This window comes from Heliangelus exortis, chromosome 3, assembly GCF_036169615.1.
Source record: "Heliangelus exortis chromosome 3, bHelExo1.hap1, whole genome shotgun sequence".
In the NCBI taxonomy this organism is placed as follows: Eukaryota; Metazoa; Chordata; class Aves; order Apodiformes; family Trochilidae; genus Heliangelus; species Heliangelus exortis.
Genome location: NC_092424.1, coordinates 22,718,210 through 22,732,259, shown reverse-complemented (window position 1 = coordinate 22,732,259; position 14,050 = coordinate 22,718,210).

The following is a 14,050-nucleotide window of genomic DNA, read 5'->3' as shown; positions in this document are numbered from 1 at the left end:
CTCCAGGCAAGAGGCAGCATTTGGAGTTAAGCAGTGTTAAACGGGCTTGTGCAATCCACGGTCACCAAATCCTGTTGAAACTGAGACATGAAGAGGGATTTTAAAACAACATACATAAGTGTTTTAAAATCAACAAATTTTAGCAGCAGTTCGAGCAGATCTAGTTAAAGCTGTGTAAATAGACAATGGTAAGAAGGGTAAATTCCTTTACATTTCAGAGCAAATTCTGGAACTTTTTAGACTTTGTAGGGAACTCCACGTACAAGAAAATTATTTCATATTTCTTTATTATACAGGCACCTCTGATGCTGAAAAAAAGTGACGAACAGACACTCTATTCAGTGAATACCAATTTTATCTCAGAATACCTATGTTTCTGTATGACACCTCAAGCTAGGGAAGCAGCAGCATCACTAGTGCTGTGTGCTTGCTGGGACACGCTGGGAGAGAAAGAACAGCTGTGCCTGGTACCTTCAGCATCCTCTTGTGGGGCTGGTCCTGCCTCACAGGCAAGGACCAGTGCAGCCCACAGCTATAAACTTGCCCCTTTGCGACAAAAAATAATGCTGTCCTTTTTCACAGACTTCAGGAAACTTCATGAGGACTACAGAAGCTTTAATGTTTTCCTTTAGGAAAAGCTCCTCTAAACTGAGGAAGCCTAATTGTGAGACCTGCAATCTGCTAGACAGATCTCTCTCATACCCAGAAATGATGTGAGGGCCAATTGCCAGGACTAAACATTTAACACATCAACAGGTGTTACATGTTAGGCATCAGTGAGATGTGCATCACTGAAACATAAAGACCCAGCAAGCCCACAGCACAACTATCAACCAGAACAACAGGGCCATAAAATTCTAATTAGCATCATACACTTGTTACGGACATTTTTATTTATTGACATAGTCAAATAAACAGGCAGCAGCATTTTATTTTCATGATAGCCTTGAAATGAGCCCTGGAAGAAAGTTAGCATTGATGTTCAGCTACTGCATGCCATCCACAGTTAGGCACAGGAGTATAGATTTTGAAATATTAATTAAATATTGTCACATTAATTAAGTTACCTTGAGCAGGTAAGAGAAATCAAGTCCTTAATCAATGAATATCTTGTTTGTTCTATTCCCAAATGTACAGATAAATTAACCAGCAGCAGAAACTCAGCAAGTTTCATGGTTTTAAGTGTTAACAGCCACAGGTCTCATCCCTGCGTGCTGGAGGAGGCAAACTAAGGCAAATGAGAGTGAGAGGAATAAATAGTCCTTATCTGAACACCACCAGCCAAGAAGGTATCTGAATAAAGTTGGTGAAGAAGATTGGTGTCCCCCAGAGGAATAGTATACGCATTTAGATACTTCCAAAAAGCAGATGCTTTGCTGAATGGTAAGCTGCAGCTATAAAGATTTGTGTCAGTCTGCAGAGTGGCAGATTCTTGTAAAGCAGAAAGGATGCAGTGGCCATTAATATTGGTGCTAGATCTGCCATGCAAGTTTACAAAGGAGGAATAGCTCAGAATATTTATTATTGGGGTGGGGAATTTTGATGGTCTGCTTTATCTCTTCTTAAGACAGGTAAATAGAAAGGAACTGGACTGCATTAAATTCATCAGCTTGGTTAGAGAAAGTGCACAGAGCAAAAGGGAATGGATACAATTTTAAAAGGTATTTTAAGCATGTTTACATTTCACTGAAGATAGAAGGTTTGGGACATAAGGAACTTTTGGAACTTAAATCATTGCTTCGTGCATTTAAAATATACTCATACACATGATTCACCATTTCAAAATGTCTGATATATCCACCTTCAACAAGAATATTCCAGAAATTCCAAACGAAAACTGGGAAGTGATCTGTATGTAATAGCTGAACCATGCCAATTGCATGTTTTGCATGAATTACTATAATGGGTTCTGCTTGCTGGCGATTTCTGTTGTATGCAAAGGATGACAGTGGCAAAAAGTGTCAATATCCCATATTCAAAAGTGATTCAGGAGCCCAATTTCTTAACTCCAAAATGCTGAGACATTAAAAAATAAAGCTTGAAATCTTTGCTTACTTCAGTACTTGATAAAGTTCTACATGAAATCCTGCTCTGTGGCTTAGGTGCGGGCTGAAAATTGGAGAAAGAGAAAAGCACTTTGAGAGCTTTCTTGGTTCATTTGAGTTGATGGTAACACACATGCATGGGGATAAACCTATCTGGAAAAAAAAAATTTTAAAACCCAAACCAACCAATCAACCAACCAAACAAAAAAAACTCAGCAACAAAACAAAACATCAAAATAACCAGAAATTCATTTTTTACTGAAAGATTTTGTTTTCTCATGGACAAGCAGGCCTCTGAGCTTGCCTGAGGAAAAGTTCAGCACAGCATTTTTTATAAAAATGAAGAAAAGGTGACTTGCAAGAAATATGTGAGAAGAATCTGATTTCTGCCCACCAGGGAGAAGGGTGAGGGCAGGGTGGGCACCTCAGGCTGCAACCACAAACGCAGGGCAAGGCATGGGCAGGCAGGGCAGCTGCCCAGAGCTCCCAGCCACTGTCCCAACTTCTGCAGGGCTCTGAGAGAGGCTGAATTATTGTCCCCAGTACATCTCCCCATCCCAGCCAAATTGGGATACATTTTTATAGCATTTCTTTAGGTGATAGAGATATCAGGGGGAGGGCCAAAAATGAGAGGTAGGGGGGGAAAAGATAGAGAAGCAGTTTCCAGTATTTGTCCTTATTATAGGTTATATATACAGGAAGAAAGTTAATTAAGCTTTAAAAAATCCATCACACATCAATGGGTGCATTTTAATGAGTACAAAAAGTTGAGGTGTTTACTGCCAATTAAAGTGGTTTTTAAATAAGCATTAATTAACACAGAAATTCAGAAGAAAGTTATACCTTGTCAAAGAAAGGCCAGTGCAGGCTATGCCCAATTCTGCTCCCATTCATACTCACATAGTAATTACCAACAACCCTATATTTTCCATAATAATGAGGAGAGGCTGTCATGGCTGTCAAACAAAAACAAAACAAAACAAAAAAAAAGGTAGTGCACAAAAATAGCCTCAAACTGAAGTAAACTTTTTTCTTTTAGATCCGAAGCCACAGGAGACATCAGTGTGGAGCAAGGCTGTGAGGGGGACAGTCAGAGAGCCCCTTCCCAGGGAGATGACATTTTGCCATGGGGAGAAGCCTCTCCAAACTGGAATTACAGCCTCTGTCCAGATGAAGAGAGCCCAAAGAAAGGTCAAGGAACAAGCAGGTTCATTCCTACCACTTCACCTCATGGAGGAGCTGGTTTTCCCGTGAAAAAAGAAGAGTTGTTTGGTTTTTTTTTCACAAACAAGTGCTAACAGATTTGCTCTCTGCTTCCCAAAGTCAGGTCTAAGCAGTCACTGAAAATAAGTTCATTCTGCATATGTATTTCTAGCAGGCTTCACTGGTGACATGAAACTGGTTTGGGCATCACTCCCCAGCCCTTAACTTTTTCTTAAGCACTGTCAGGATTTTCAGCTCTACTTCAGCTACTGTTGATCTCTGAGCAGGGGCTGACATCATTAATCAGGTATATATTGGAATAGTTCAGGAAAGCCTTCCGTCTCTCAAAGTGCATCTTAGGCTCCAAATAAGGTTTTTAAATTGCCTTAATGAGAATGGCTTCTCTTCTCAGTTCCCTGGCTGTGGAGAGACAAGACCAGCATTCCCTTTTCAGATGACAGGTGAGGAAGGTCCCTTTCCCATTATACTAACAAGTTTTAGATAACTCTTTGGTGTAATGTTTTAAAGTTAATTAAAAAAAAAATAATAATAACACCAAGAAGAAGGATGTAGATATGCACAGACTCTTGTTTTTCACATCCTGGTCCCTTTGCAGGTTGCTCATGTGAGTTGTGTCACCCAGACAGCGTGCAGCTGTATCCATAGAATACATTGCTTGTGCCTAGCAGGCAGGATCTGACTGCCTTTTTTCTATACTCTGTCCTCAGGCCATATCTGCAGTAAAATAAAAAAAATAGAAATTTAAAGCTCAGGGAAGTTTTGTTGAACTTAGCTGGTCAGGGCCTTCAGGTCTTCCACTGATCTTACTGACGCATCTAATAGGGCTGGAGAGGAATATTTTATTGCTAGAAATAGTTGAGTGATTACTTCAGAGAAAGGACGGACGTAACACAAAAGAGTTTCCAGGTAGTGACAGGAAGGAATGTTGCTCATGCAAAATTCCACATTAGGCACTACAATAATAATAAAAAACCCACCGGCCCTTGTGATGTCTGAACTCCCCAACACTGATATATGGAGAGGGGAACAGAGGAGGAAAAAGACAGAGAGAGCAAAGCAAATACACTGGGATGCTTACGAGCAGCATACAGGAGCCAAGTGTCACAAGCTGACCCTTCGTGTTTGCTCTGAAATTTGACCACTCCAGGGAAAAGTCCCTTAGCAGTTTATACCTGGTTTGATTTTTGTTGATAATAGCTATTTTTCATAGCGTTGTGACATTTACTGCTGTTTAATCAGGACTTCAGAGAAGAAGTTACAATTTTAATTGCTAAAAAATCCATCATTACATATTTATATTTTCCTTAGATTGATTTGACCCAGCTCTGATTAAGGGCTGTAATACAGAAGCGTTGTGCGTACCAACTCTCAGCAGGAACCCAGCTTATTTTGTAACCAGATATTTAGGAAGAATTTCTCTACTGAAAGAGTAGTCAAGTGCTGGAACAGGCTGCCCAGGGAGGTGGTGGAGTCAACATCCCTAGAGATATTTAAAAACAATGTAGATGAGGCATTTCAGGACATGCTCTAGTGGGATGGTGAATTTTTAATTTATTTAGTGGGGGGACAGATTTAACAGTTGGACACGGTGATCTTAGAGATCTTTTCCAACCATGACAATTCTATGATTCTGTGATTCTGTAACAAAGGAGCACCACACATCTAAGGAAAAGAGTTGCTCTCCAATGACTGCAGAGGAGCCCTGTCCCATCCCTTGCTAGAAAACTTCTCAGAATCCCAGGCAGCAGCGATGCACACAGTGTTAATCTCAGTGGGCTCCCCAGGGTGCCTGTGACCACCTGCTGCTCAGGGTAGATCTGCTGTACATTGTCCTCTGAGCCCCCCACCATGGAGACACCCAGACATTCAGGTTTTTCATCATTCAGGAACAAGGAAAACAAGTGAGAAAGTTGTCATGGTTATAAATCATCCACACCTTTCTTATGTGGGTCAGCTTGTCACTGGGCTGGGAAGTGTCTGATAAATATCAAGAACCTAAAGGAGAGATTTAAGTGTCCAAGCCCAGCATCATCAATAGTACCAAAGCCTGTAGGTACCAAAAGGCAGGTCTTCAAACCTGCCTTTTCAGGCCCTCTGGACTGGACCCTACTTATTCTGTCAGTTCTCTGAGGCTGGGCATGCTCTTTCCTTCAGGCTTTCACATGAGTTGTACAAGACTGCAACATAAAGACAAAACAGTGGTATTTTTCTGAACACAGAACAAGATTCTTTCTCTCATCTGCCAGCGTTTTGACCTGGTGTTCTTCTCCAGCACATCCATTTCATATCTGATTGAAAGGGGGAACCATACCAGCCCTTCTTCTGGCAGGAACCATTGGTGCTTTATTTTTTATACCATGAAAAATTAGCCTACAGACAAAAATCCCATTTAAGAAATCAGTGGGGATAACAGCCACATTACCAATGGCAGGGCTGAAAGGTGGAAACCTAAAGAAACCTGTCCTGCTTTCATCCACCTTTTGGAAGCTTCACTTACTCTTTTCTGAAGGTGGACTCCAAATTCAACCCACTGTGCCAGATATCTACCCTTTCCTTTGGTCAATACCCAAAAAAAGCCTAACATGTTTGTCAGTCTTTGTGACTGTCATGCACTTAAAAATTACTTAAGTGACCAGTTGACCTACTTTACTAGTTACTTGTGAAGACAGGCTTTTATTCCTCTTACAGTGATGAAAGTTGAAGGACAGACAGAACATTTAGTTTAAAAAGACCTTTAGCTGAAGGTTGGTTTATGCTAAGGTCAAAAGAGTTGCTATTACTTCCAAAGCTCCTCGTTATGTTGGAATTTTTCTTAATACTTGTGATTCATCTGGATTACTTTCATTAGCCACATAAACAGCTCTTAGGCCTCAACATACAAGCTATGGGGATGTACTAAAAGGAAGGGAAAAATATTTTTAAATGCTTGAATGGAATGTAAGTCAAAATTTCTGCAGCAAGCCACCTTTTTGGTGGCTAGGAGTCAAGTCAGAACAAAGTCCTCTTGGAAAAAGACTGAAAAATAACTGCAAGTCAAAATTCTCAGCACATGAGTAATAAGAACGACATTCAGTAAATTACTTGGTTAATGACTGGAAAAAAAACCAAGAAGCATACCTAAGGAGAGAGGAGGAGGAGAAGGTAATTCCCTTGGAAGCCACGCAGGAGATGCCTGGCCTAGTCCATAGGCAAAGGTGTACTACACCCTTAATTCTGTACTCTTGGGTTGTTGGGGTTTTTTTTCAGTTAAATCAACACCAAAAAAAAAAAAAAAAAAAAAAAAAAAAAAAAAAAAAAAAAAGTACCTGTATGCTCTGAAATCAACGGAAACCTGATTTATTCTGCATGCTGATATCTCTGCAGCCCCATCAGAAACAGCTGACCAGGCTAAGTGACCTTCCACAGGATATGCAGGATTTTTTGCGTGCATGCATCATGGAAATATAAATCTTCATTATAACTAATGTCTTGCACTGGTATTAGTTCTTAAAAAATAAAAATATCAGATTGGCTTTCCCTGCTCTTACTAGAAAACTGATTTCAAGTCTCAAAAAAAACAGGATCACCATCAAGTTCAGCTCCATCAGTAGTCACAGCCATAGGACAGACACCTTGTCATTTGCCATCAAATCTAAGCCAACATCCACAGCCATCAGTCACAACATCAGCAGTGACCAATCTCTCCAATTATCAATTTGACATTTTAGTTTTAAGTTTTCTGTCCAACTAAGCAAAAGTCTCCCGTTTCATTAGCCTTCTCTTTTGGTCACCCCTCCATAATATAGCTTTTGATTAGAAAATAATTTATGGACGAGAAACATTTTGAAAAGACTCCAAAGATGCTGCACTGTAATAAGGGTCTTTGGAAAGTCTCAAAAACATTCTTCTTTTTTTTGCTCACTGACTGTGTGTCAGGAGCCTTGACTTACATCACTCTCTCCCTAGTTAAGTGACAAAGGTCAATTCAAAATTTCCAAAACGGAAACAAATATTTAATTTTAGATACTACATTTCCAGAGATGAGGCCAACAACGTGACAAGATAGTATGCTGGTATGAAGGTGGATATTATTGAGAAACGGGAGGGAGGTCAAAAAGCTACAGACAGGCAACCGGTAGCACAGGTTCCATACCTCTGTGCCAGAAAACCCAAACCAAAACACACATCCTCACGTGCCTCCACACACATGCTGCAAAACCAAAGTGTGGGGCTCCTAAAGGGGCCATGCAGATGCTGGTGGCATATCCCAGGCAGGACCTAAGTTCTTCCAGGAGATCTGCTACCTGTGTTGGAAAGTCAGCTTGTTCTGTTTGTTTTTCTTTAATTTGAAAAACAAAAATGAAACCCTTTTTTTAGAGTAAAAAATTTTTAAAAATGAAAAAAAAAAATCACCATAATTTTTTTTATTTCTAAGGGATGTGAATAAAAAGTCCCTGAAAACCTCACATGAAACAGCTCTGAGCATTGACGGGTTTCTCATGTGTTGTATTGTAAAGGAGCAGCTCATTTCTTTTCAGAGCTGCAGAAGTAAGAGCACACAAATGATTAAACAATCAGGTTTAACTATCTTACACTGAAGAGGAATTTGTCAACATGGGCTCAGTGTTTATGCAGATCTGCAGCAAATACTGTACGGCGTCAGGAGTCAAACAGCTGTCTGTCAATAAAGCTTTTCTCCTCACTGGAACATAATAGCACAGACTCAACATGACCCTCAGAGGCCTCTTTAAGCTGTCTGGCTGTCTCCTCCTTCCCCATCCCTCCTGAGTCCTTCACCAGCAAGCACTGAATTAACAGGGAGAGAAAGAAAAAAAAAAAATCAACCCCAAAACCAAAACAACAAACCACATATTAGAATCTTTTCTATCCATCTTAATATTAAAAGTGACTTAACCCTGGGCAAGTCTGCCTACATGGGCAAGCTTGAGCTAAAGCAAAGTTAAGGAAAGACAGCTTTGATTCATGGCACGTGAAGGGCTACTGACAATCCTTTTTAATAGAGCTTGCAACATTAATGTACTTGGAGCCACATGCGACACCCATTAGGGCCAGGAAGAGCTCCCACACATATATTTGAAAGAAGCAGTAGATTCTCTGGTCCCAGAAGCTGTCTTCATTACAAAAGTCCAATATATTAGAAGAGAGAGAAAAGCTCGGCTTTTAGAATGCATTTTTTATTATTCAGCCTTCAGTGGAAATGTCACCTTTCTAAAGCAAGCTGTTATCATGCGTTTCCCATGCCAAACACATGGCCTCTAAGGAGAGGGTTTTATCTCTACATTTTTAGTGATTTGTATTTCTCTTTCAAGGAGCTCCATGCCTTAAGGCACCCAAAATGCTCACAGCGCAAGAAGGTGAGGTTACACGAGACGCTGCCGAAGAGGACAAAAAAAAACCAGAAACCCAGGGGCTTGGGAGTCAGCGCTGCTTCCAACAGCAGCCGCCCTGCCCAATAATTCCCCTCCTTTAGCAGATTTAATTATTCTCTGTTTCCTTGGTGGGGACCACATTCTCAGAGAAGCGGGGCGCCCATCAAGCGCTGCCGCCGCGTGACAGGCTCGGCACAGGCAGCACCACTGCCCCGGCGCCTGCCAACCAGCCAGATGCTGCCACATATTGGCATCTGGGGCCTGGAAAAGCAGCCGCAGTCTCTGGTTGGCGGCGGATCCTGACCCCAACAACTGAAGGAGACAAAAGGAGGATAGACAGGAGAGGGGGGCAGGAATCTCTCCCGACAATTTTGCTGGTAAAGATTTAGACAAAAACCTATTGTTTAACCGTGCTCCGAACGAGTCAGTTTCAGAGGGGGGGGCACCACACCCGGCGTGTTCTAAATGCTATCAAAGTCCAGGGTGCAAGGACAAGGGATTATTTATGAAAAGAAATAACGAGGAAACCAGATGCCTGCCTTTCTCAGCCCTCTGTGCTCCTGTCACCCTAACGGGGCACGTGTGGCACTGCTCATCAAAACCTTCTTAGCCTTAAAACACAGGGCAGGCACTAAGTAACTCTTCCCATCTCCGTCACTTAGCAAAATGCCCTCCCCGATTTTCAAGCAAACCAACACAGTCACCAACACACAGCAAAGGCTGAGGGAAAAGAGCTGCAGAGCTCACACCAGGCAGGGACAGTAACAGGACAGTCACTTCAACTGCACCCACCAGAATAGCATATAGTAAAGAAAAATAAATAGGTTATTTCTCCAACACTGAGGCTGAAAGTACACAGGCATGCTTAAAGCAGGAAAGCAAATAAGCTCTCTGTACCTGTTTTCATGAAACTGGCTTCTCTCTGTAATTGAAATGTGAACTCCTGACCCCAGAAAAGTCAACGGAGAGACTCCCAGTGATGTTAATGGGGCTGGGGCTTCACACTGTGCATTAACTTTACCCTAGAAAGCCGATCAACTCAGGACTCTGCAGTGTCACAGAGCACCTGCTGAGGTGCCTGCAAGGAACTGGAGCTGTCAAGGTCCTTCTCACAGGAACTCACCTCTTGCTTTGTCTTACTGGGTCTCAGCTTTTCTGGGCTTGGCAGGACACCAGGAGACCAGAGCCTTGTTACGGGGGACTTCCCTGTGATCAAAGCAGGCAAGAGGCTGGAAAGGAAGGAGGCAGAATAGTGGGGAAAGATGTGAAAAAAAGTTTTAAAACCTGAAGAAAGGATATATGCCTCTTGGCTCAGACTCCACACTGTTGAAATAGCTCCTCCCTATGCCTGGATTGTAAAGGAAGATTATGAGTTGGCAACTATCAGACCACAATGCAAGACCACAAGTGGGGCATAGCTCACCAGCACCGTGCTCTAAATCATGGTGCAGGATCAGCCCCTCATCGAAGCTCCCTCCTCCTTATCCCACCACTGCACAAGGTACCATAAAACTCCCATTACTCGCACACTGCTGGGGTAGGCATTTTCCTAACACTTTTACAACCCTCATGCTTTTATTTTGTGGGAGTAATCCTTTCTCTTTGTTTTCATTGGAACATGGGGATAACAGCTGCACCTAAGAATCCATTCCCTGGTCCCAGTATTTTGGGAAAACACTTCAGCACCAAAGGCACAGAAAAGGCAAAAAAATCTGTGACCAGGGCTCAAGGATGTAACACCAGACATGGATGGGGAGAGCTAAGCAAACCCGGAAATACCCTGGGCATAAATGGCTCAGCTCATGGAAGGGGGTAGGAGAAACAGGTAGAAGTGAGGTTGTACCAAGCAAAACAGCTCTGTCTCCAAGGAAAAGCAAAATGAGGTTAGCAAGGCTTTACTGAGGAGGACTGCTGACCCCCACAACATCTGCTCTTTCCCTGCCTGGCCCATCTTTATTCAGCTCCACCACTTGCCAGTTGGCTTATCTAGCTTATTGCCCCCAGAAGGACTTGTCCCAGACTTGCCAAGCTTAGGATCTCAGTAGCAAAGCACCAAGGTGACTGCCTGCAGCCTTCCCAAGAGGCTCCTAATTCCCCACTGCCCGGCATTGCACGCTTCCCAGACCTCCTGCCCAGCATGGTGCCACTGCAGCCCTCTGGCAGCAGCTCTAATCCCTCCTGATGGGTTCTTGAGCCAAGAAGATGGAGGCAGAGCTGCCTTTGGAGAAGGAGAGACCCTGGTCTGCCAAGAAGCAGTGAGGTCCTGTTGGGGCAGCACACTAAGCTGCCACCCGCTCTTGGGAGTCTGAGGCATCCTCTGGGCTGCCCCAATGAGCCTCTTCTGCCCGGCAGCAGGGGCACTGAGGATTTCACCACATGGCTCTAGCAGGAGGCACTTCCACCTCCTTTTGGGTTTTTTTGGTTTTGGTTTGGTTTGAGAACAGCTCCACTGTTTTTTGGGGACAAGTCACCTTTGGGCCAGGGCTCCCCTGCAGATGGCTCAGGCAGCAGAGAGCCCCCCTCCAGCCCTGTGGCTCAGGAGATGGCCACACGCTGCCAGTCCAAACCACTGCTGCCAGCAGCAGCTGCTCAGCACCTTTTAAGCAATTCCCATTCCCCCTCTGGTTGCTGGCTTTACCACTTCTTCCTAAACTACAGCTGGATTCAGACAAGGCACCCTGTTCTGGTGGCTGCTGGAGCTCCTCACACATCCCCTCTGCTGTCTGGCCAAGTCCCTTGCTCTCCTATCTCACCTTCTCAACCCCTCACACATTCACTTAAAGCAGGAGCTGCACTCCAGCTTCGTGACCTTGTCCAAGTGCTTGTCCTCCAGCAGAGCTCTGGCTCTGATTCCCCTTGCAGGATCCAGTCCTGGATGTGAGATCATACAGAAAGATCTCAGGCACCCAGGGTTACCAAAGCCTCAACCCTGGTCTGGTCCTTGCTGAGGCCCAGCCTGCCATTTTTTGGCAAATGATAGACACTAAAGGATGAGAGTTTACATCTGTGGTGCCATGTACTGCTGAAGATCAAGAGCCTGCAGGAACCTCAAGAGTTCAGCTCACAGCAGAAAGCACAAACCCGAAGAAATCAGCAAATGTACTTTTTCATTTTATTGCTGATTGGTAATCTCTACCATAAATCTCAACAGAGAGGAAGTTTCTGTTTCTCCAGCTTCCTACTTGGTGTCCTTGAGGAAACAAATGACACCACACTCAAAAAAAAAACCAAACAAAAAAAAAACCAAAAACCCCATAGTGGTTTACTTCACACTTCCCTGTACCTTGTTATGCTGAGTGCTTCATTTAGAGAAGGCTGACCTCCCCAGCCTTCTTCATCCCAGTGCCCTTCGCTGCAGGGACACACCAAGGAACAGGTTTAGCACTAGAGAGAGGAGTCGGGTGGATGTTCCCGTGCAGGTAACCCTGCTGACTCAGCATCCCAAAGGTGTGCAGAGAGTCAGTGTGACAGTGACTGCTGTCTGAGAGGTGATTTTCACAGGACATACAGGAGCCGTGCTACCAGCACAGATGCTGTGAATATAGACACTAAAAGTGAACAAAGTTATGCCCCTGTGTTTCATGAGATGCAACTTCTGTAGGTCTGACCAGGGGCTCTGGCTCACCTCACAGCAGTTCTACCCAGGACAAACCTTCAAAGGTTTTGTCTCCCACTTTTTCTTAGCAAGACAGAAAAAACATTACAGAGTGGTTCATAAGGTACCACTTTGAGGTATCATGTGTTATCTGCCTTACCTGAACACCCACAGGAGAACAGGAAAATCTGTAGGCTTATTTGCCTCTGTTTTACATAGACTGTCTCCAATTCCTGTGGACAAAATGGCTCTGATTTGTTTTGCTCTCAGCTGTTAAGTGTAACAGAAAGAAGGTGGAATGGCCTTTTGTACAGCTTAACAGTCAGCAAAACAAAGATACACACCATAGGACTTCATAGGAGGTACCAAAAAGAAGGTATCTAGAAAATTTCAATTCATAAAAGACAAGGACAAAAAAGTATCAATTAGGCAGGAAGGTTTCTCTCCAAGAAGTAAATGTAAAGTTTAGAAACTCAAGGTCTGAATTAGGCTTGAAATGTTTTGTTTATTATAGGGGTATATGTAAACAACAATGCAACATAACACATTAAAGGCAAAAAAGAAAAAAGATGAGAAGCAGGATTTTTTCTTTTTGTGTAATTAACTCCAGACTGTGCTTCCTTTAGCAAAACCATTATTTCAGTCAGTGGTAAGGTTATGAAAACCAGTAGCATTTCAAAGGCTCATTTCTGACAAGCCATCTTGCCAAGTGCCTCAACCCTTCTTGTGTATGTGATCTAGATTTCCTTACTACCAAAATACTTGAAAAAAGAAATATTTCTGTGTCATTAACTAAACCAATGCTTTGCAGAGAGAGTGACTACTGATCTGGTTTCTGAGAGAACAATGTTTTTCTGATGCTGCTCAGAGAAACCATCTTCTGCTTCTGTGCTGTCCCATCTTGCCTTTACTTGCAACAGGCACATGGGCACAACCTGAACGAGAGAGCATTTTGAAGTGACATGAAAAATATTATTTTCTTTACAGTTCTCACCAGGCAAATGCGAGGGAACAGATCAACATGGGCAGTGACATGAGGTTGTGGCAGGACTTGAGAGCCCCAGGGATGGAGTCAGGTGGCTGAGGGAAAGGAGGCTTCCCTTGAGCAACAAGCCCTCTCTAAAGTCACAGCCAGGGCAGTGCTGGAAGGAAGCTCTGGATCAGCTTGGTCTCCACATTAGAGATTTCCGACCCGCTCGGTGCAGGAAGTTGTTCCTGTGGCTCACCTGAGGGAGTTCCTGTTATGAAGCCAGAGGGTGGTAGGTTGAAACACAGTTTCTGAGAGTGATGTAATCTTGGACAGCACTTCGTAGGCAGTGATACTAGTGACCTGGTTACAACCTGCAGTGTTGTTACAGCCCCTCTCTGCTGGCCTGGTGATCACAAGAAAGGGAAGAAAGAAAAAAAAGAGGGGAGTGGAATAATTTAAAAAGGAAAAAAAAAAAGTTTCCAGATTTCCTTTGTTTAAGTGAAGCATTTTCCTTTTCCACGTTATTTGAATACACCAACCTGGTGTCTAACAGATGGAGACTGTACAGATGCACTTTTGGGAGTGCCCGTAAAACACAGTGCAAAAATAAAATTGGAGGGATACTTTCTTTTTTCTTTCCTTTTTTTTTTTTTTTTTTTTTTTAAGTTGTAAATTCATTAATCATTGCTGCCACCTCACTTACCCAAAGGAATTTGCCCTTTGTTCTCTGGATAAAGTTGGTGAGAAGAAAAAGCAAAAAAAGATATTATATTAAAAAAAAGAGAGCAATGGGAACATTTGGGAAAAAACCCCACAGATCCATAATCTGCACAAGCATTGCAGCATT